Here is a 22810-nt window from a genome sequence, read left to right as displayed (position 1 = left end):
ATACTCCAGAAGCCAAGGATTAAGTTCAAGAACCTGCCTTTGTGGTAGGTAGATCTTTACCCAATGTTAAACAGGAATCCTTTAGGACAGCCAGATCTGTGGCCTAACCACAAAGCCAAACTTCTCCTAAACCAAAATAAGAAGCCAGCAAAAACTATAAGGGTTACTAAGAAAACCAAATCTTTGTGATCATTGGAGGATGATTCCTTCCAACCCATTCTCCCATTTTTATAACTACCTTTCCACCCTAGAAGTTTTTCATTCCCTACAGAAAGATGCATTTTCTTTATCTCATTCTATTTACTCTGTCATATGCTTTGTTACATGAACACTGGAAGAACTAGACACTGGAGTAAATATCTTCAATCGTGCTGAAACTCAAGACAGATCACATCATCTCATACTCCTAATGTGGTATGAAGCCTGTTAAACATGTATTGTATGTCACACTGTATTTATTATTGTATTTTGTCAAAGCAGATACATTTTTGAAAAGGGCTAGCAAGACATTTATCTGCAAATCAACTAAGGAAAAGGAAGAATGTAAATGGAACACTTACTCTTGATTTATAGAATTCTTCCAATAATACAGTTTTAAACTTATTTTGCTGATAACACTAGGTCTTACACATAGTTACATGAAGGATTAGCCAGTCACAGGTGGAGTTTTAATAACCTTTTCAACTTTTCATTTATGGCTAGATGCCTGCTTAGAAGTTTGGACACATCTGTCAGCCAACTAAAATTGGACAAAGGGAACTTGTGTGCTACAAAATAAAAATTCATTGAAGCCATTTGTGATTTTCTCCAATTCACTCAATGAGTTATTGCTTTTCTAAGTGCAAGTCTAACCATCTCCTTGTCATGGTGCATGAGTTAGTGCCCCAGCCAGATAAACTATGTGGCTGAAGTCTGAATTTGGGGCACACATAAGCAGTAATTAGGAATTAAAATATGATTTTAAGACACTGTCTTGCCGGGGAGAAGGTGCAGCACTATCCGTCTCCTGAACTCCCCGGTACTACCACGGTTTATATATGCAGGGTGCACCTTCTTCCTGCACTCCTCTTCAAGGCTTTGGTCCACCCCTATGGTTTCACAAAAAAAGAAAGCTGTGCGAGTCACTGATTATTTGGTTCTCTACTAATTTTGGGGGGGAACCTAACTAAAACATTACTTGTGGTGAGCCACCCTAGAATGGCTTTAAACCACTGCATCTCCATGTTTGATAATTGCAAGTAGGAACAGGCCATGCTAAAATACATCCTTCCCCAAGAGTCTGGAGAGGCTGTATGCACATATTCCAAGCGTGCTGACACAGGGAGTTACTACAGAATTTTACTTCAAAAATACTTTTCCTGGCTTATTTTGCAATAGGTACCCCACAAATTCTTTCAATGTGGTCTGAAGAGGCACCAATAATTCAGGATGAGTTTAAAAATAAGCTAGCACTGAAAAACCAAGTCCATGTCAGACTAGTGGGTGCTGCCAAATATTCCATCTAATACATGAAAATTTAGGTCTGGGGCCTGATTCACTTCCACTAGTAAGAACAAGTACAAGCAACAGGACCAAAGAGTTTACAAAGAACACCTGTACATAGGGGTATATCTGAATACCTGTACCATAGAATACCTGTATGTAGGGGCATATCTGATGGGGGGAGGGAGGGAAGGGTGCAGTGGGGTAGTTGCAGCACCCTTCCCCCACCCCCACTTTGATTTCTGCTCAACCCAAATTTAAAACCAACTGCCCGACAGTGGCAGTATTTCTATTCAGGCAGCAGTGAGGGAGTCAGTTTACTTTGTGGCTATTTATAAATTTACCTGATTACTTCTAAACTCTTCATAAGAATATAAGAATGGCCGTTTACCAGGTCAGACCATAGGTCTATCTTGCCCAGTCTCTTATATCATACAGGGGCATACAGTGGATGCTGAAAGGGTGAACTGGATGTGACCAGGGGGTTTTCCCCACTATTACTCTCCCACTTGAAGCTTCCAGCATTTAACATCTAGAAAGTTGTGAATTCAGAGGCTGTATACCCAACTCCCATGCTCAATAGCTACTGATGCCTCTTTCCTCCAAGAATTGTCCAATCCCTTTCTGAATATGGCTGAACTCTCAGCTTCCACAACATCTGGTGGCAATGATTTCCACACTTAATTTACACACTGTGTGAAAAGAACTTTTTGTACGTTTTAAACTTACTATCTACTAGTTTCATTTTATGACTCCTAGTTCCTGTCTTGCAAGACTGAGAGAGCAAATAGTAAATCCCTATTTACTTTCTACTCGCCATTTAGTGTTTTGTAAACCCTTGTGTCCCTGCTCAAGCATTTTTTCTGAACTGAATAGGTCTAGCCTCTAGTCTGCCCCCATATGGAAGTTCCTTCATATCATTAATCATCCTTTTTCCCCTTCTCTGTACCTTCCCTGGTTTTTCTATATCCTTTTTGAGATGTGAGTAGCAGAACCGGGCATAATTTTCAAGGTGTGGATACTCCATGGATTTATAAAAGGGGCATGATGATATCTTCAGTTTTGCTTACAATTCTCTTCTTAATAATCCCTAACATTTTGTTTGCTTTTTTGACAGCTACTGAGCACTGAGCTTATGTTTTTTAGCAGACTGTCCACAATGACTCTTAGATCTCTTTCCCATGGTACAGCTAATGCAGAGCTCATCATACCATAGATATAGTTTGGATTATTTTTGCCCAAGTGCATTACTTTACACTTATCTACACATATCTACTCTTACATACTCTTCGCTTTCTATCTTTGGGCCAATTTCTAATCCACAAATGGACATTCCCTGTAATCCCATGACTATCTAATTTAATTAAGAAACTCTGCTGAGGGACCTTTTCAAAGACTTTTTGGAAGTCCAGATACACCATGTCAAAGGGATCATGCCAATCCACCTGCTTATTGACATCCTCAAAGAACTCTAGTAGGCTGGTGAGGCATCATTTCCCTTCAAAAAAGCCATGTTGATTCCACCCCAGAAAGTCACGTTATCCATGTGCTGAAGAATTATTTTTCTTCTGCTTGTTTCTACCATCTTTCCAGGAACAGAAGTTAGGCTCACTGGCTTGTAGTTCCTTGAATCCCTTCTACACCCTTTTTAAAATATGGGAGTAACACTAGCAACCATCTGGTCATCTGGTATTGAGGCTTTGTTCAGTGATAGGTTGCATACTCCAGTCAGGAGTTCAGCAATTTCCAATCTGAGCTCCTTCAGGACCCTAGGGTGAATGCCATCAGGTCCTGATGATTTGCTACTGTTCAGTTTATCAGTTTCCTCTACGACCTCATCTATTGAAACCTCAGTAGGGGTCAGCTCCACTGACTTGACCTTAGAGAGGAGTGGATCTGGTGTGGAAAAGTCCCTAACATCTTTCACAGTGAAGACAGGTGCAAAGAATGCATTTAGTTTTTTAGCAATGGCCCTGCCATCCTTCAGCATCCCTTTTACACCCTGATCCAAAGGCCCAAATGACTACCTGGCAGGTCTTCAGCTTCTAACATACTTAAAGAAAATATTATTGTTACCCTTTATGTTTCTAGCAAGTTTCTCCTCAAATTCTCTCTTAGCTTGTGTTATTACAATTTTACATTTGATTTGCCAGAGTTTATGTTCTTTCTTATTTTCCGCATTGGAATTTGACTTCCACTTTTTGAAATAAGCCTTTTTCCTGCTTATTGCCTTTTCAGCTCTGCCATTAAATCATGATGGCTTTCTTTTGGTCCACTCTCCATTTTTTTTTTTGATTTGCAGTATGCATTTAATCTGTGCCTCCAATATGGTGTTCTTAAACAGTTTCTATGCTGCTTGCACATTTTTCACCTCGTTAGGGGCCCCTTCATTCCCCAGGTATTAACAACACTACTCTTTTTAATATTCTTGATGTTCCACTACTCAAGTTATTCCAGGATAACTCCAGTACTTTCTTCAGTACTGCTGTCTGTTAGCTGCTCCTGGTAATGGAACTCATATTTCACAGCTGTGCAGCCCATTTTTTAATTCAAGCTAAAACCATTCATTCAGATGTGGAAATAAAAACTTTTAGTGAAGCATTGGATGCACTATCAGATACTCAAGAAGGCTTGACTTTGTTTTAGGAATCTGAAAAAAGTGCATTTATACAAGCATGTTTTCCTTCTCCAACGCACCAGAAATCCAGTGTGGAGCATGCAAACTGATGCACCCAGTGCTGCAGCGTATGCATTTAATTCTACTGAATGCAGGACTAAAAAAATAACATATATTGATTATTTTTGTCTAGTTTGTTTTTTTATATATATACACACATATACATATACACACACACAATAAATTCAGAGCAAAAAAACTACCCTACTTCAATCTTAAAATGAATAATATATACTTCAATCTATATATGAATAATATAGCCAGCAATATTAGTAATAGACCCAGCAATATTAGTAAAGCTTCTGCTTTCTTTTTAGTGGAAGAAAAATGTGTTGTGTTGTAGGTGAGGGTACACCACATCATCTGCACCGCCCTTTTCAAAATCCTAGATCTGCCTGTGCCTGAGCTATTCATTTCCCCCTCTCAATAACACAAAAATACTAGCATGCCTCACAAAATGAAGTGCAGGCTGAAAACACCCAAGACTAAAGCTCAAGCCCAGACAGCAGTTTTCAACCACGTCCAGTGAAATGTGCGTGACTATTTCATTTGGAGGGAAACCTTGTAAAGTTATTCAAATACTCCTATATATAGCTCCTTGCCTGAGAGTAGGCTGGTATTACAAGGACGCCAGTGGGAGATGTATATTTATTTCCCAAAACTGACTTGTATTTAAGTTCCCAGTATCTCTGTTATTAGATAGAAAATTATTACACTTATTGCACCACTAAATCAGGAGATCTTGGCATACAGCACAATTCATAATGCAGCTCCCTGTTGGTCAAGCTGGCCATAGAAAATATTTGTACATGTTATGTTTTTTGCCCTTTCTTATGCTGCAACAGCATGACTGTTTGCATGAGTGGGTTTTCCAGATGCTTTAAAAGTCTTTCTGGTGTATTACACTAAAACTCCACAAAGGTAGTTTAGTTTGGCTCATCGCAAATTAGAGTGCCACATCCATGGATTCACTGTGTGCAAACACAAAGGCATGCAAAGATGTGTAATGATCCCCTTTGTCCACCAGATGGCACTGCTACTTTTTTTTTTGTCATTCACTCCTTCCAATTGCTACTGCTTTTTTTTCTCTCTCCTTGTGCTGTGTACCAGCTCCCTGCTCCCACAGCTGCATGGCAAGGCACGGGGTGGGGGCCCTGGGCCAGGGAGGCAGCATGGGACCATCCCGCTCTCCTGCAGCTTAATTCATTCAAAAACCTAGTATGTGCAAACACTGATGTGATGCTCCAAAGCTTAATATGCTCAAAAACCTAGTACATCCAAACACTGATGAAACACTCCAAAATAAATACATTTAAATTTTATAAACCTTTCTAACTTAATGAGAATTAAACCCTGTGATGTGTGCAGGCACCTACAGATTTATAGTTCATAAAACTCACTTTCGATTCTGCAGGGACTGTAGGCTAGATCCCCAAGAGGACTTTGGTGCCAAAATCCCCCCTAAGCCAATAACTGTGATCCTGAAAACCCCATTTGTAATCTTGAAAGACACCTGAAAGTCCCCAGGTCATAGGGGTTACAGTGGACAATAAAGCTGAATATGAGCCAACAGTGTGCCCGTGTTGCCAAGAAAACTAATGACATACTGGGCTGTATTATTAGGAGCATTACCAACACATCCAGGGAAGTGATTATTCCCCTCTATTCAGCACTGGTGAGGCCACATATGGAGTACTCTGTCAGGATTGCCCCTCCCCCCCACTACAGAAAAGATGTGAACAAATTGGAGGGAGTCCAATAGAGGGCAGCAAAAATAGTAAGGGGGCTGGCACACATGACTTATGAGGAGATGCTGAGGGAACTGGGCTTATTTAGTCTGCAGAAGAGAAGACTGAGAGGCTTTAATATCAGCCTTCATCTACTGGATGGGTGGTTCCAAAGAGGATGGAGCTAGACTGTTCTCAGTGGTGGCAGATGACAGAACAAGGAACAATGGTCTCAAGTTGCAGCAAAGGAAGTTTAGGTTAGGTATTAGGAAAAATTCTCTCACTAGAAGGGTAGTAAAGCAAGGGAACAGGTTACCCAGAGAGGTTCCTTCATCCTTGGAAGTTTTTAAGACCCGGGGAGACAAAGCCTTGACTGGGATGATCTAGTTGGGGATGGTCCTGCTTTGAGCAGGGGGTTGGACTACATGACCTCCCAAGGTCCCTTCCAACCATAATTTTCTATGATAATAACTCAACAGACCAACCATCCATCAAGTGAGACCCAGCTGCAGTTCCCTCCTCTGCCTGAGGGGATTCAACCCCCATATTTACTGCCTCTCAAGGAGTACCCTTACTACTAAAGCTGATTGGGACACCACCACACCTGTTAAAGCTGCTCTCTTCTCAGCATATGGATTTTTGAATCATCGTTCTGAGTCACCAACTCTCTCCATGCCTCACATTGCAGGTTATATATTCCACTCCAGGGCCTACAGGTAGATAACAGGCACTGAAATGCCTAATTTCTTGGCACTCATTGGATCTAGCCTTGAAAATCTTGCCGTTGAATTTACTGGAGACACACATACAACACACAGAAGTGTAGCAATGGACTTGTGAAACCTGGAAATGTTGGGCATTTGAATTACACTATACTCCCCCACTCCTCTTCTTCTCCCCCCCCTGCCCCACCCTCCGCCATGGCCTCCCCAAAGGAGCCCTGCACAACTGCTGCCCCTAGCACTGGTGTCGCAAATACAAATAATGAATCTTCTTTGGCTTTTCCTTGTTATTTCCTTTAGTGTTTCTTCTCCCTTCCTATTTGTGTTCTGTTCCTCTTACTGATGCTCCTTCATTCTCGCCCCATGGTCATACACTTTGTCTTCCAGATATTTTGCCTCAGTTGTTCTAGATACTGTAGAAACACATACCTAGAGAAAGCCACTGGCCTGTAGAGTTTACAGTCTAGAGAAACAAAGGATATTAGTTGAAAGAGCAGCGAAGCAATATGATCCAGGTCACACAGCCAATCATAGCACCTACGTCTTTTGGATTCCAAGATAGTGCCCTCTGCACTGGACTACATTTTTCCCCTTTTCTAATCTATTTGTTACTATTGTTGTAATACTTGACTGCATTCCCTCAGCCAAGCATACAAAATAGGAAATTTAGTTCCAGATTTACAGAGGGGAAACCTTGAATTAGCTTCTTGACTTTTGCCTTGCCATCCTGGTGCACTCCAGCAACTCTCTCACATACTCTGTATTTATGGCACCAAATATCCCTGCCTTCTGGGAAAGGTTGGAGAATTTCATAATAAGAACACAAGTAGGGCCATACTGGCTGCATTTACACATGTGCTTTACTGTGAAATAGACTAATTAGCTGCACAGTAAAGCATCATCTTCTGCACATGCAATGGTATTAGGCTGCAGTAAACTAATTTACACTACTGTACAATAGCTCCACCAGGGACAGTACTATCTTAGGCCACGGTAATTTACTGCAATTAAATGCATGTGTAGATGGTGACCATGGACATAAATTGCCCCTAGTCAGTCCAGCCAGCTGGGGGCCAGACTCCTGCCTGCCACCTAGCCACATAGCTCCAGACTTTCAGCATCCTTGTGCCCCAGCCAGTTCCTCTGCCATGCAATGCCTCCACCCGAAGCATGGGACAGAGTGGTCCTGGCATAAACTGTTGCACCCCAGCTCAAATTGCTGTTGTAGATGCTGCTCCTGGGAGTAGTTTACTCCAGCTCAAACTGCTTCCAAGTTTATTGCTCCAAATTAATTGCATATGTGGAGGCACCCTGACAGTGGCAAAAGTGGAAGTTAGAGGGAGGGCATTTTACAGGATAGATCTAGAATGGTCTATCCTCTATCCACCATGGTCCTTGGCATCCACTATTATTGGTTTGGAGATGTTTCCTCTGGCATCTCTAACTATAAATAGATCCATCATTCATGTATTTGTCTGAACCTACCTATACTATCTGCCTCTACCACCTCCTGCAGCAATGAATTCTACAAGTTAATTACATGTTGCATAAAGAAGTACTTTCTTTCTTTAGTTTTAAACCCATTTCAGTGAGTGCCCCATAATTCCAGGATTCTCATGCCCCCTAGTATCTAGTTCAGTTGGTCCGGTAATCAACTGCTTATTTATGCAAGTTAGGGATAATCATATCTTAAGTGTCAAGGTAAAAAGTTGGTCATTATGTTGCTGATCAGAAAGACTTTTTTACAACCTAGATGTCTTCGTACCATAGTAAAAGCATTACCAGTAGTTTCACCAGTAAATCTGAATCCAATACTGCCACTGACAAAATCAACAACTGAATCTGGTGGCACTAGCGGGTTCTGGTAACACAATGACTGTGTTTCTAGAAATGAACTCCTTGCAAGTGTAGCTATTCAGAGATGTTTACTGTTACACAGTTGTTCTACTCATGATACTATATAGTCCAGATTGCTTTTGCAATGTTTATGTATGAGATATATTCAAGATCCTTTTTCTTCACATAAGTTTAGGTATAGGGGCACTGTATATTATAGCTTCTAGATCTTTCTCAAACATGTGCTGTAATGTATTTCTGATAAAACGTTCCCATTTGGTTTGAAACTTGTACTCTAAATCCAAGTAGCATTATCACTGTAAATCTTGTATCTAGGTCATATCTTGTGTTACACACTTGTTAAGTCAAGGGTTAGATATCGCTAGCAAAACTATGTAACTTAAGTTCCCAAATTGCACAAACTGTCCACAGCCATACCAAGAACAATCTAAAAATAAATCTGTTTGCTCCAATTCAGAGTATCCCTCCTATTTAAGAAATATTGCAAAAGTGCTGCCCAAGTACATGGAATAAAAAGAAAAAAGAAGCATTTCAAAAATATAATCTATCACCTGCCATAACAAAAATTAATCCTTCTTTAAATAATTATTTCACAAATATCTAGAGGAACTTTAGGAAGGAATACAATTAGTTACAAGAATTATTATCTATTATATCCATTAAAGAGCAGACAATATCACAGTTGGCTTTTATGTATAATTTGAAAGTATGTGGCCATGACTGCTAATTCTGGAGTTGAAGTTTCCAACTTTTGTTTTTGTTGGTTTCATTACATTTACAGTCCTCTGTCACTTTCTGAAATACGGGCTTATAATATTGACAGCTGTGAATTTCAAATGCTTTGATAACTGAGGAGTGGAGAGGGGGACTAGACCTCAGTGGATAAACAACATAAACATTGGTCTGAGTCTGTTCTGATGGGTCTATATCAATGGAAATGGTTCAAAATCAAAGCTTTTCCAGGGGTGATGCTTTTTTTGAGGGACTGCTCCTTCTAGCTTGCGGAAGTGGCATGGAAATGAAAATCCCTTTAAGATGTAGTTTTATTGTGACAAAGATGTACAAGAAACTGACATCTTAGTGCCTCTGCCTTAGTGAGCAAGAAAAGCCATAGCTGTCTAGAATCATAGGACTGAAAGGAAACTTGAAGATCATCTATTTCAAATTCCTGCACAAATGCAGGGTGTGCTGTTCATAACCATACCACACAGATAACTATCCAGCCTGTTTTCGAAAACTTCCAATGCAAAAGATTCCACAACTTCCCTGTCTGCTTGTTCCATTATTTACTTGACTGTTTGGGGTTTTTTATTCACTTATTTTTGTACAATAGCACTTGTGATACCATGACAGAGTGAGAGGGACCCTACTTTTCCACCCAACAGAGTTGTTAACATAATTCAACCAGCAAGGCTTAAAGTTCTTGTTCAATGGATATAGCTCAGAAAAGCAGATATAGGGTGTCTCTACCCAGAAGTTTGCCCTCCCTCAAATACACCAGAGACTGAGGTCTCATAAGAAGCAACACTTGGGGTCTGGAGCATTCTTGGACTACCGGTACATGTGCAGGGACACTGCTCCGATGAGTTGGAATTACAGCACATCAGAACAGACTTGATTAATAGAGTCTGCTGGAGTGTGCTAATTAGCACACCCTACCAGCTTCTGCATCTCATGTATTCAGCACCCCCATGCTTCAGAATGGCAGTAGAGACACTTCAACTAAAGCTTGTCAAAGTCTGGTGAAGATTAACTGAAGACACTTGTCAGAACTTGAGGAAAACTAGCTAAAGACAAAACAGGCACTTTAATTAGAGTGGCTCTTGGACCCACTCTAATTAAGGCACTGCCCCCACCACCACCATTCCCAAAGCACATATAGAAATGCCAACTTCCAAGACCCAATGCTAGAGTGGTGTAGATAAGCCCCTAGGAAGCAGTGAGCTTACACAAAGTAACCAAGAGCAATTTTCCCCCTGTGTTTTCAGTAATGCTGGAAAAAAAAAAAATCCAAAAAATCCCCCCAAAATCCACAATCCTGAGGAAGCAGAACAAGACAAAACTGCCCTTAGCTTTCAGGTCATATGCTACGTTTTCAAGGCTAATAATTGGGAAGACGCCCCTTTTTTTGTATGGGAATACACTTGAACTGGTATTAACAAAGTTACTAAAAATACTTTTTATTTATTTATTTTTACAGTCACTTTTCAGATGCTAACTGTTCCTTGAAAGCAAACTGTGTAAAGATGTACTTTAATGTGAAGTCACAAAAAAGTGTCTTTTAATGATTCATCAGTCTAATTTCCCTCTCTCCCCTCCATCACCCACATACCTGCATGCACCTTCCATGCAAAAATTAATATAAGAGTTTCAGAACACAGCAATGTAACCAACTAGGCCAGCTTAAAGTGTGAAAAAAGTAACACTTATGACTTTCTCCATATGAAAGACCTCCCCCTCATGGTAAACTACAGAATTCCCTTCAGGGGTTTGCATATTGTTTTTGGAAGGGGGTGGGGGGTTATAGAGAGATGGAGAGGGCAGGAAGTTCCTAATATTTCTGTAACATAATAAAATAAGACCATAGCTTTACACTTCAGCAGGGAGCACTACATTTGCCTTCATACACTCTCAAAAGAGAGAAGGCAGCTGAGGGGATGTGTGGATAACAGCATTCCTAGATTTAAAAGGGAACTACTAGAACCAGAAGGGAAAAAAAAGAGACCCCAGGGTGGGGGGTGTTTCTTCAAGCATCTTGGGGTATGGCTCTCATGGGATAATGGAAAAGCCATTAGAAGGCTGAAATAAAATACATCCAAAATATTATTCAGAGACTGGATAGTGGTGACAGGCTCATGCACGTACAGGATGCATTTTTATCCTAATTCTCCAGAGATATATTGGGCCAAACACTGTGAAATAGCCTCTTCACCATTAGGATTGGGAACCTGCTTTCATTAAAAAGACCTATTTTAGCCCCACCACCATTTTCCAGATTTTCTCCAAGGGCATAGTCTTAAGAGAACCAAACAAATTATTTTGAATCATGGACAACTAAAGAAAAAAAATTTCCCTCATACACACAGAATTAGACCTTTGTAGTCTATGTCTCTCCTGGGCAGAGAGAAGGAAATGCTTGCTGGGGAGTAGGGAGGGAAGAGAGGAAAAACCCCTCTCTTCCCTCCTAAGGACAAACATGCTGCCTCCCAAAAGCACTGCATTCCCCATACACCCTCTAAAGATAAGCTTCTTCCTTACCAGTGTGGCCAAAGCAATGAGTTTCATCCTCTCATCTACAGCTTGGTCCTTCTCCCGACCCCTCACTGGCAGCAGAGCTCAGAGACTGCTCTACTTCCCCACTGTTAGCATCTCCATCCTTTCACACAGGAGAGAGGGACACAGTGACATTGGCAGTTATCTCCTTGAGCAATAATACTTGTTTTGATCCCAACATAGGGAGAGGATGAGCCAAAGAGATGAAGAAAGACAGATGGGAAATTGTGGCAGTAATGATTCCATGAGCACCTTTTGCAGACAGATCTAAGCAAAGCCTGTTTTCCTATGCACGTACAACATCTCAGTTGCACACGTCAGACGCAGAAGTGTGCTGTTCCAGACGGTGTGACTATTTCATCTTTTAGGAGCTTTCTATAAATAACAAGCAACTCCACCCAGTTAAAACAAAGGTGCCTGAAACTCGCATGCCACAGACCCTAAATGAAGGTGTGTCCGTCTCCGCTCGATGATTCGCTCCCGTGCCACCTTTGCCCGAGCAGCTGACCTTGTTTGCCAAGGAACCTTGTGTAGACCCCAGCGGGTTCCTCGATTACCTTCAGGGTATCCCCCAAACTTTCCTGCCATGACTTCGGATGGTCCTTCAGTGAAGGGGGTCCCCTTTGAGGACGCCTCCAGAGTTGTCATGTGTCCCGGCGGATGTCCACGGGGCTCCAACCTCCCTTACACCCTGGCCATATGCCAAGCTTCGAGACAAGCCTCAGGATCTTTTGCGGCTATCCCCTGTTGATGTCTTCCTCGGTTCCTACATGTCCTCTCTCGTGGATGGGTGCCTCAGGCTCTGGCTGGACCTGGAGGGTCTGGTGGCACTCGGCCTTTGGGACTGTCCCTTTCAACGCCCTGCACTTTCTATGGCGGATGCCATTGGTCATCACCGTGTTCTCACGTGGTCTTTCGTCTTTGAATGGGGTCTCTACTACCCCAACCTGGTACGGTGTGCTACGCTAACCTGCTCTAGACAGGGAACTAAAATAGATCAGACTGAGAAAGAAAAAAACACAAACAGTACCCACACCGCCATAAAACCCCATGCTCCAGGAACAACCCAAAGTGACAAGAAAAGGAACTAACAACAAGACTACAAGGGAAATGAGATAAAGGGAGAAAGAAGAGGAATAAACAGGGGGAGAGTACCATGCTCCCCTTGCTCCTAATGCCCCTAGACTAGCGCATCCCCTGGGTCAGGGCCAACGCCTCCACCCCAGCCAGGGCTTCTCTCCTCCTCTCCAGGACCCACCTCCACCCTGGGGTTGCAGCACGTGCAGCCTCCAATGGGAGCTCCCTCGCCGGGTCTTGCTGTCACCGCTGCTGCTGGCCTCCCTGCCAGCTCCTTTGATCCCCGCCAGTCTTCCCCGGCATGGGGATCCCTCGCAGCTCCTGCTGCCGCTGCCAACTGCAGCAGATAAACGCGCTCTGCCCAGTGGTTCCCCACCGCTCCTCTGGCACTCGGTGTCCTCCTTCCCGTGCTCTTGGGGCCAATTTTTATCTTCACTGGGTGACACTTCTTCATGACGTCACCTGGCTTCAGCTGGAGATGGGTGCATCTTATAAACTGCTCAGGCGGTTTTCCCTGGTGCGCCTCCTCGCTTCTCTTGGCCCCTGCAACATGTATGTTTTTTTCTTCTTTTACTTTGGTCTGGGGTCTGCCTCTGAATGAGGCTTCCCCCTTGCCCGATCCTGCGTCCCTGGGACATAAGGAATTACCTAAAATACCTCTCCTATCCCTCATCAATCTGCCTCATTCTATTCAGGAAACAGCCTTCTGGTGGCAACTACAATAATGCGAATGACCTCATTTTATGAACCACTGAATCGAGAAACATCTTTTAAACACAAGTCAGAGACCACTTAGCTCTCAAATAGCATTTTTTACCTGTACGTCTCAAAAACTATATCCATCCTCATTTCAAAGATTGGGAAAGTAAGGCAGAGAGCAAAAGTAAGTCTTACAGCAGAAAGCAGCAAAAGTAACAGAGTTGGAGTAAACTATAGGTTTCTGGAGACTTTCCTTATTGCATTACCCATTAAACCACACAGCCCATCAAACCATCAACTACTTCTGTAGAAACAAACACCAATTACAATTTAAAACATTAACCATTTATTTCTAAACAGTTCACTTTGAAGTGTATGGCAAGGCCATTGTTTGTGTTTGAAAAAGAGCTCCACTTACAAGTGCTTAGACTGTTTGAGGTGGGGGGGAAGGAGTGTGTGGAGGGGAGCAAAAATAGTGCTGAAAGAGTTAAGGACTTTATTGTGCTTTTACACATTTTAAGGGATCATTTTTCAACAATGGCAGTAAAATCAGCATGTAGCCATAATTTTCTATGGTTGAACCTTGAACGTGAATCATTATATTACAATGTAGTTATTGATTTCAACAGGAAGAGGATTAAGCCCAGAAAATCAGGTTAGGAACCTGAAACTGGACTGAGGAAAATGGAATTTTTCTGGTGCTAAAAGTCTCTCATGTTATGTAAAATACATTAAAATTTTAGACACAAGATTTGACCATTTGGAAAATGTTCTTAGCATCCCAGAATCTAGCGGTTGCATGATAAGGTAAAGGAGCTAGAGTGTCTGACTAGCATGTAGTCTTTCCCAAGTCAAAATCTACACTAACTACATACATATTATATTACTATATATGTGTGTGGGAGCATATGTATGGAAAATAATATGGCTGCCTGTTAAGTCTCTATTGGTCAACAGATAACACATACCAGTACCTGAGATACCATACCTTCCCCCTGTTCTTAGAATAGAAATAACTGTCCTTTTCTTCAGACAAATGTTGAGCTTTTGATGGCAACCACAATAGGCAGGCATTACATGGAAGAAGTTACAGGAGACTAAAAGCCATTTTATAATGGAAAGTGTCAGACAACCTTAACTTCAGGTACTGGTACCCCTTTTTCTAATAATATGAGGATACTGGGGATACTGTATAGTAATGGAGGTACATACTTCAATCATTACATTCATATATACAATGTGAGTTATTTGAGGGACTTGTAGCAAGCACTGAGTTTAGAGTTGCTTGATACTTTTCATTGCATGGCTCCAGTTTTGAGTTGCTTCTCATTTTGCTTGACTTCAACTATTTGCCAGTTCTCTGTCTCTATCAGGAAATCTGAATACTTATCATTGCCCATTTTAGCTAAAAAGTGTTTCCAAGAATTGATTAGAAAAAGAAATCACAATCATTGTATTAAGAAGTTCCAGCATCTTTTTCTGAAGTTTGGTGGGGACAGGAAGAGGGAAAGGAGCATGTGTTCTTAGAAAGCCAGCACCTGAACCAAATGTAGAAGGGTCAGAAATACGGGGAGAGCATAAGAGGGCAGGAGTAGATGGTGGCATGAGCAGGATCAAACAAAGTGCAAAAGCCAAGGTGTAAGGTTTGAATATGGGAGAAGAGGGGCCAAGGTATGGGAAAAATGTCCCCAAAACAGGGGCAAGAGGTGGGAGATAAATAGGCTCAAGGGAGGACAGACAGCATGAAATACTGGAACAGAGATCACTGGCAGGAGCCAGGGTAGAGGAGGGTAAACTGGTGCAGAGAAGTGAGAAGAATGATCAGAGAGGGAATTTGGCAAGAGCTCATTTGAGAAGCAAGCAGATGTGAAAAGGATAGAAGCTGGGTTCAACATAGGTAGGAACAAACATTCAGAAAGACTGGCTAGGAGCACAGAGACCAAAACATCTAATTATTAGTGGACATCTCCCCCACTTCTCAAACCCTTGAATTGAACCAGAGGGCTCAGGCTGTCCATTCTGCTATCTGGAAACAGCTGAGACTTCCACTGGCCAAGTATGCATTTCATATCCCTCTACTTTACACAGAGCATATGATTATCCACTGACTCACTCTACTAGTTCAAATGGCAGAAATCAGCGCTGTAGATCTAAAGGTCTACATCCTGCTAATGACCCATGCTTAAGGTTAAGATGGCTCTAAAAGAAGCCTTGTTTTTTCAATTTTTTTTTTAAATCTTCTTTAAAAACTGCATCAAAACCCTATGCTAAAGGAAGTTAAGGTCAGAAGTTCAGGCACTGGAACATTAGCAAGTGCCTGGGCCACATTAATTTGACCTCTTGTCCATATGCATTCACTGGTCTTTAGCTACAAATTCTTTCTTCTGAGTAGACTCAGCCTCTTTCCATGACTGAGGTCTTACTTCTAACCACCCCACCAGGTGTCATTTTCCTTGGTGCAGCAATATGGCCTAGGTAAGAATTTCCTTAACCCTTGCAACCTTAATGCGCTTAAAGTTATTACAAACTTAACATTGCCACAGCATTCAGGGGCCCCACTCAAGGACTCGTACCATGGTGCCTTATAAATTCACAGGAGAAAAAACACTTCCAGCTCAGACTAGCCAAGAGTCTTGAGCTTTATAAAACAAGACTGTACAGATAAATAAAGTAGTGATAGAATGGGGCAGTGGGATAGAAAAAGAGCAAGCAGTAAGCTAACAACATACATAGCTTGATTGCTTCAAGTATACACAATATACAAATACATAGGCAGACAAGGTTCTTTGGGTGAATCTGATATCTTTTATTAGACCCACTTGGAAAAAAAATTTCCAACTATGTAAGTCAGTCTAAAAGATATCAGATTCACCCAAAGAACCTTGTCTGCCTATGTCCTTAGACCAACATGGCTACAACCTACACCCCTATATACAAATACATACATTTCAATGTTACTTATTTCAGTTGTGTGTGTGCGTGCATGTGTTCATGAGTGTGCATGCTTTTGCTTTATGTACTGGCTTTAAACCTGCCTGTGTGCTCGCACATACACTTTCTTTCTGAACCTTGTTTAACCAGACAGCCCTCTGAGGATGTAGGACATAGCAAAATGAACCTGTGACTTAGAACAAAAGAACAGTAATCTGGCTCTAATGCTGGAAATGCACCTGGCACCACTTCCCAGCTTGTCCTCAGGCACCTCTCACTCAAATAATTTAGGAAGGATTTTGTCCTAATTCCACATATTAGAAACACATCTTAAATGTTCTTGACAAGGATTTTCTCAAAAGGGAGAATGGCAGTATCTTATTTTAAGCAATATGCTGTAAACATCTTTGACTATTTTGAACTTCAAATGACATGTTAACAAAAATAGTTTGGGTGAGTCACATACTTTACTTGGTAAACTTATAACTCATCTAGGTTTCCAGCGTATTACAGATCTCTAGCAGTATTAGAGAAGAGGCAAGGGAATTCACAAAAGTGTAACAAGAGACAAGGGACACTGGTGACACATGTGCAAAAATAACCTCTGACCAAACTATCTGGCTTTTATTTGATTTGAAGAAGCCTTCAGATAGATGGAGCTGCTTAACAACAGCAACAAAAAAAATCCAGTCTGAAAATGTATGTGATAATTTCATAGTTGAACACAAACATTTGAAGAAATCCACTATATCACAAAATTACAGGCTTCCTGTATCAGCATCCATAGCTGTAACCACAAATTCATTCCTCCCTTCATTGTATTTTCTATCCATCAACAATCATGGTAACCCCATTTGTCCATCATCTATGGGTAAAATTAGTGCTAAATTACAGCCACCCTCTCTGAGACATTTGGTGGGGAAGAAAGAAGCCTCTGCTCTTGACTATAGGTGAAAGCAGCTCTTGACTATAGGTGAATTACTTATATAGGGCAAATGAACAAGTCCCTACATGGCAAGGAGGCACACCAAATAACATGCTGTGCTGTAAGCATCAGCTGTATATTCTGTTCTGCTGACTTCACTCTTGAGAATTTCCTTTCCCTTCATTTTATTTTTTTCAGGAAAGATAGTCACAGCTCAGACATTGAATTAAATAGCTATACCCACAAAGAGTTCTGGTTGGAGTGCTAGATATATTTAGATTGAAAAGAAGAGCACTGCACTTTTAGTAAATTATTAGCTCTTTATTCAAAAGCTCCAGACTACTGAGACAATTATTTTTAGCAGCAAACACTATCACAAGACTGGAAATTTCAGGCAAATATTGGTTCTGTTAAGAAGCTCAGAAAAAAATTTCAGCCTGGACAATCATTTCTAACTCCATTCAGTTATAGTAGAGGTCACTCTTTATTTTTTACTACAGTTGATTAAAACTAATTTTCAGTACCTAGCCAACATTCCCAGTACCCGTTTCCCAAAAGGCATTTTCAAGATTGTGGACTTATTATTGTTTGTCCATGTTCGCATGTTAAATTTCACCACGAGGCGGAAGAGTTACTACACCTCACTTCCATTGTATGATACAGATCCTACAGAGGAACGCCTTCTTGTTAAGATCAAAGGTTAAAACCAACCTTGTAGAAATAAAGAAGCTACTTTATGGGCAGCTTCTGCCAAGTAAAGTTCTAGCCTTTCTCCAAGGCAAACCAACAATGTAACCAATGACAATTCATTTTTTTCTTGAACTGGGGTTACTGCAGTAGGACAGGGTGTAATTCACCACTGAGCAGGGGAATGTCAGACCTTCCATACTTAAAATCTTGAAATGAGGTCATTGGAAGGGCACAGGTGCCACCCATATACCCTGGAGAGGCTTCTCTGTGCCATCTCTAAATGGGCCAGCAAGGAAGGAGGGAATTGGTGTACACTAGGCAATTGGGAGAGCATTTAGGTCAGGGATTTCCATTCTTCTGGGACTGTGAAACTCCACAAACAAAACCCAAATAACCTGCCTGCCCCTCCCTGCTTGGTGCCTGAATTGCACCCAGAGAGAGCCTGCTCTTCACTGCAATTAGCTGTACACTGTTCATAAATTATTAGCTCTAATTAAGTATTGCAGCTAAAAAGGGTAACAATAGAGTTTGCCAAATGTTATTCAGTTGTGTGAAGGTGGACATCTGAAAAACATTGTCACATTCTGGAAACATGCTGCACTGATACAATATCGCTGTATAAGCATCAAACTATTTGGTTTTAAAAGCCATAGTAAATTTGTGAATGAAACTGTGCAGGAGGGATTTAATAAGAGATCCACAGCAAGTGTTCAGTGGTCTGGATGCTGCCTGCCACCAGGGTAGCATGAAATCATTTGATAATTACACCATAGCCATGCAGGATTAGCATACCATAAAAAATATAGGGCTGCATTATTTTTATTTATATAACAGATGGAACTTAAAGTGATTTTTTTTTTAAATGGATTCAACATCATGCCAGTGCTGACAGAGGATTTAAGAGTACTACATCATAACCACGCCAAACACTAAAAATGTTACCATTACCCTTAGCTTCAAGGGAGAGAAAGTCAAGAAACAAATGTGAAATGGTGGTATAATTTCTATCCTGGGAGCAAGCAGGTGTGTGGGGAAACCAGGTGGGACACAGCATTCACAGGGAATTTTGAAGACTTGTGTTTTCTTCCACTTGCTGGCTGTCTTACATACATAGCCTCATTACTGTGGTATCTAAGCACCTCGTAACCTTTAACATGCTTGTCCCTGTATCGCATTTGGTAAAACCACTAAATGCTATTAAAGCTGCAGCAATTATACAACTATATTCCCGAACTAGACCAGTCATATTAAAAAAGATCTATTGGGGTAGACGAAGGTGTTTGAAGTTGTTGTTTTCATTAAGAGGAGAGCTTGTTCTGGCCATTCAAGTTACTTTATTCACATGCTAAATGACTCTGGTCTCTGCGATATTAGAGCTGGCTTTTAGTGGCAGCCTACAGCTGCCTAGTCTGTCCAAACTCATCCTCCATCACACAGATTGAGCTTTTTGCTTTATGAAGCCATACATCACAGCGATATTAGATACTTTATGTACAAGTTCATCTCTGAATCTGCATCTGAACTTTCTTAATGTTCAGGTTGATTCACAATTCAGCATAAGGCAAGTGCTAGGGAAATAGTAATAACCTGCAATGAAAACTGCCTGCTTTCCATGTGGGTGAATTCTGTGCATCATGGCCTTTTGTGGAAGTATCAGAACACATTGACATCTAGTGGTTTAATATCACAATGGCAAGTAAATACTACTGCTAACTTGCTAAGTCCAGTTTCTCTCACCAGCTTCATGCAAAAAATCTAGAGAATTATTTTCTCCTTACATTTAGGTTTTGCCTATAGCACCTTGAATTTAAAATTAAAACAATTTTCTGATATCCCAATTTAAGCTGTGTTTTCAGAGAGCAAGTACAAGTAGTACAAATAGTGGACAGTCTTCTTTCCATAGGGGATAGGGAGGAGACGGGGCATGGAATTTATCCAGAGAGATGTTCATTTTGGATGTACACTTAGACAGAAGTTCCTGCATTTTTTGAAATGCTTCAACTGTGGGAAGGAGGGAGAATGTCTTTTTTCTTTTTAATCTTCTTTTTAATCCCCCTGCTTTTTAATCCTCTCTTTTTTGAGAGAAAAGGAAAAAACAGAGATCAGAAAACAATGTTTTAATGAAAAAAATAGAAATCTACACTCTCTCTTGAGTTGGCATCCAGGGTTGTTGCCCTGCCTTAGTTATGCTGAGATATCTATTGATGTTATTTAGTTTTGTTGATTTTTCTATCATGCAGTAGAGCAACTAGTCTAGCAGTAATCGAAAAAAAGAAGAAAGGATATGATAAAGCTATAGAAAACGGTATAGATAAAGTAGATGCTTGTTCCCTGTTTAATGTTACAAAATTGAAAAAACAAATCATTGGGGAAAAACAAAACAACCCCCTCCAAAAACCCAACAAATGGAAGGACAACATGGAACTAACCTGAGGAATCAATTACCGCAAGTTGTCATTGAAGCCAAAGACACAGAAAACCATAGAAAGATGTAAAAATGGACTGGCCTTTTGTACTCATGTTATACCCAGAGTTATACTAGAAATTATTTTGAAATAATGTGGTTAATTTAATTCTATTCCAGTGGGCTACTGGAAATTGGTGGGGTGAGACTACGAAGCATGGCTTGCTGTACAATTCAGGGTCCCTAGACCCAGAGGGACATGGCTATCAGAGGCAAGGGGATGAGCAAGGGCTGTATCGGAGCTACTCCTAGACTCCTGTGCTGCCAGACCCCAGGCAGAAGTTGACACCCCTGACATATCAGTATTACCTTACTATCTGATACCCTTAGTTCTGTGAGGATTAAAACAGTATCACGTTTCATTATGTAATTAATTGAAAAACAAAGCAATGAGGCCAACTGATATGTAACTAATTTTTTCTTTAAACTTAAAGGTATATTAGATCATGGCCTACTAGAAAGAAATGTTTTAGAGTATAAAAGCCTCCCTTCCCCACACATTGCTACTGATGTTAATATTGTTTCCCTGGGACAGTTATAGATTTTGTCTTCTATGACACCCGCACTAGTCAGCATGCTGGTACTGACAACATCAACTGAGAGAACAAGGGCAGTGGGTGATTATTATCGACTCTGGAAAACACTCCCCATTTAGGAATGCCAAAAATTCCAGTTGGGTAGTTAAGTAGGATAGTTAAGGCCACTGCTTTTACAGAGGCAAAAGACTACAAAGGTCATATCTTGTTACACCTCAGAAAAACCTTATGGTAATGCAGGTCTCCAAGGGCATCACCCTGCACGCATCCAGGTTAGAGATCAGGCTTATTAGGCATTTTGATGCCCTCATTTCAAAGCAATCTCCATCTGCCTTTCCACCTCTTTAGGAAATAAAAAATCAACAGTGTAGCTGCCAATAGGGAATATGGTTCAGAAAACACAGCTGTGGGATTAAGAACAACGGATCAGGACTAAGTGTGCTAAAAAAAAAAAAAGAAAAAGAAAAAACCTAAAATCCCCCCACTATTTAAAATGTTCTAGCCTCAATATTTCATATTTTAGGATGAGATTTGTGCAGTATTAAAAATAAGAAAATATCATTTTAAGTGACTTTTCTGCATAATAGAAGAGAGAAGCGGAGGGAACCTAAACATGAGAGTTACAAATTTCATACTTTCAGTTTTCTGGATTAAGAACAACCTTCAGAAATAAACGCTTATGTCCACTGTAGTTGATGTTAGTTACAGTTATGTACTTGAAACCATAATTTCTTTCTGCACAATTACATTTTTAAAAATCTAAACCCCATCCCAAAAAAAACCCCCAAAACAAAACACAAGCAGTAAAGGCCTGATTATTGAAGAAGACTTCTTTAAAGATCTTAGTCATCCAAGAACTGAAGATCCCAGGAAAACAGACTAACAATTCAAGATTTACACCGAAATGTAAGTCTTAGGAAAAAAAGGGGGATTTCGGACTTCACATACCTTCAGAATCTCTTCCAGCTTACAAATTATACTTTGACAATGATAATCACGGTCAGTGCAAATTTTAATGAAAAAGCATTGGTTAGAAATTAGGCAAATTATTCATTATGAAAGTTGACATGTTGACATTTTTCTTTGCTCATTCTAAAAATAGTCAGATTGACAGAAATCAAATTACTTGCTGTGAACAAATCAATTATTTGCAAATAGAGTTTTGTCTATTGTATTATTGGATGACTCCACTCTTGACATTAATATATTAAAATGTAGTGGCAATATTTTCATTGAAGACCACAGCTAACTTGTATACAGTTTAAAACAAGCCATTCAGTACCAAGCTATTCACTTGTAAATCAAGGCCGTGATGCAAGAAACAATTTTATTTATTTTAATTTATTTCAGTTATTTGGATGACAATGTTTTATAACCCTCTCCTTCCACTCTCAACTCACTTAAAAACTCTAGATAAGTGGCTCTCAAGCTTTTTAGATTTAGGGCACCCCTTACAACATGCCATCTCTTAGCTTTCACTCCATTTTTTTGGCTAAGGAACAATAGAGTAACTCTTCTGTTGTAAAGACCACAGAAAGACCACAATAGATCAAAATGGTTTTGATCCCATGGATTCCTATTTAATATTTCTGAATTTATCTTATGTATTACATGTAGGTATTTGCACATCTCACAGTGCTAATATTCTGCAGCACCCTTAAAAAGACCTTATGCTAACCCCAGAGTATCATGGCACCCTGGCTGAGAATCACTGCTCCATACCAAGCATATAGCAAGATATTTTAAACAA

This window comes from Gavialis gangeticus, unplaced genomic scaffold (assembly GCF_001723915.1).
Source record: "Gavialis gangeticus isolate Ggan-Ray unplaced genomic scaffold, GavGan_comp1, whole genome shotgun sequence".
NCBI classification, from domain to species: domain Eukaryota; kingdom Metazoa; phylum Chordata; order Crocodylia; family Gavialidae; genus Gavialis; species Gavialis gangeticus.
The sequence above is the reverse complement of the archived record's forward strand: the minus strand, read 5'-3'. Positions refer to the sequence as shown.